Here is a 1,337-nt window from a genome sequence, read left to right as displayed (position 1 = left end):
TCTTTGAAAGATTCAGAAAGTTCAAGCTAAAATTTAACCACTTCAAATACACTTTAGGCGTACAGTCGGGGAAATTGTTAGAATTTTTGGTTAGTCATAAAAGAATATTGGTTGACCCCAATAATCTTCGAGCGATTTTGGAAATGCCTCCCCAAAGTACAGAGAGAGAGGTTCGTGGTTTTCTTGGGAGACTAAATTATATCTCAAGATTTATATCAGAACTAACTGCCACTTGTGAATTGACCATTAAACTTTTACGGAAAAAATCAAACAGTTGTGTGGAACGAATAACGTAACATAAAAACATTAAAAAAAAAAGTTATTTACAAAATGTTTGTAACATGCAAAGATTGGCATGAGATGTTGTCGTTGCCACTACACGGGTATCGCACCTCGGTACGCACTTCAATTGGGGCAACCCCTTTTTCCCTAATATATGCGATTAAGGTTGTGCTACCCATTGAAGTAGAAATCCCCTCGCTAAGAATATTATTGGAAGTCAAACTAGAGGATTCAGAATGGGTATAAATATGTTTCGATCAATTGAATTTATTGAAGAAAAAGGTTGGCGACCTTATGGCATGGGCAATTATATCAGAAAAGACTGGAAAAAAAACGTACAATAAAAAATACGTCCTCGAGAATTCCGGGAAGGAGATCTGGTGCTAAAAAAAATCTTACACATTCAAAAGGATTTTCATGAGAAATGGACCCCCTAACTATGAGGGCCCATACGTCGTGAAGAAAGCTTTCTTAGGTAGGGCTTTTATCCTTACAAATATGAATATAGAAGATTTAAACCTACCTGTAAACTCAGATGCCATAAAAAAAATATCACACTTAAGTAATGAATACCCGCTAGGTTGAAAACCTGAAAAGGGCAACCTAGGAAAAGATTAGGGTACAAAAAAATAATGAATGCCCGCTAGGTTGAAAACCTGAAAGAGCGACCTTGGCAAAAGTTAGGGTACACAAAAAATTTGTTGGGTTGAAAACCCGAAAGAGCGGCCTGAGAGAAGAAGAAAAATAACAAAAAAATAAAAATAAAAAAACAAAAAAATATATAGTCGTAAGGATAAGATCAACAATATGGATCAGACTATGGCATGAGAAGTATTGGAAAGTAAAACATATACCATACCTCGATATAATGAATTGCAATAAAATCGGATATAGTATAGGTTGATTACAGCACAAGGCAGACAACAACATGAGATTCAACTTAACATCACAATATTAATTCTTCTTCTTCAAAGAAAATAGAAAGAACGAAAGAAAAGGAGAAATAGAAGAGGACAAAAAAAAAGCAGATCAAAGATATCACGTTAAAAAAAAAA

The sequence above is a fragment of the Cicer arietinum genome, chromosome 6, assembly GCF_000331145.2.
Source record: "Cicer arietinum cultivar CDC Frontier isolate Library 1 chromosome 6, Cicar.CDCFrontier_v2.0, whole genome shotgun sequence".
Classification (NCBI taxonomy): domain Eukaryota; kingdom Viridiplantae; phylum Streptophyta; class Magnoliopsida; order Fabales; family Fabaceae; genus Cicer; species Cicer arietinum.
This window is presented reverse-complemented; position numbering follows the sequence as displayed.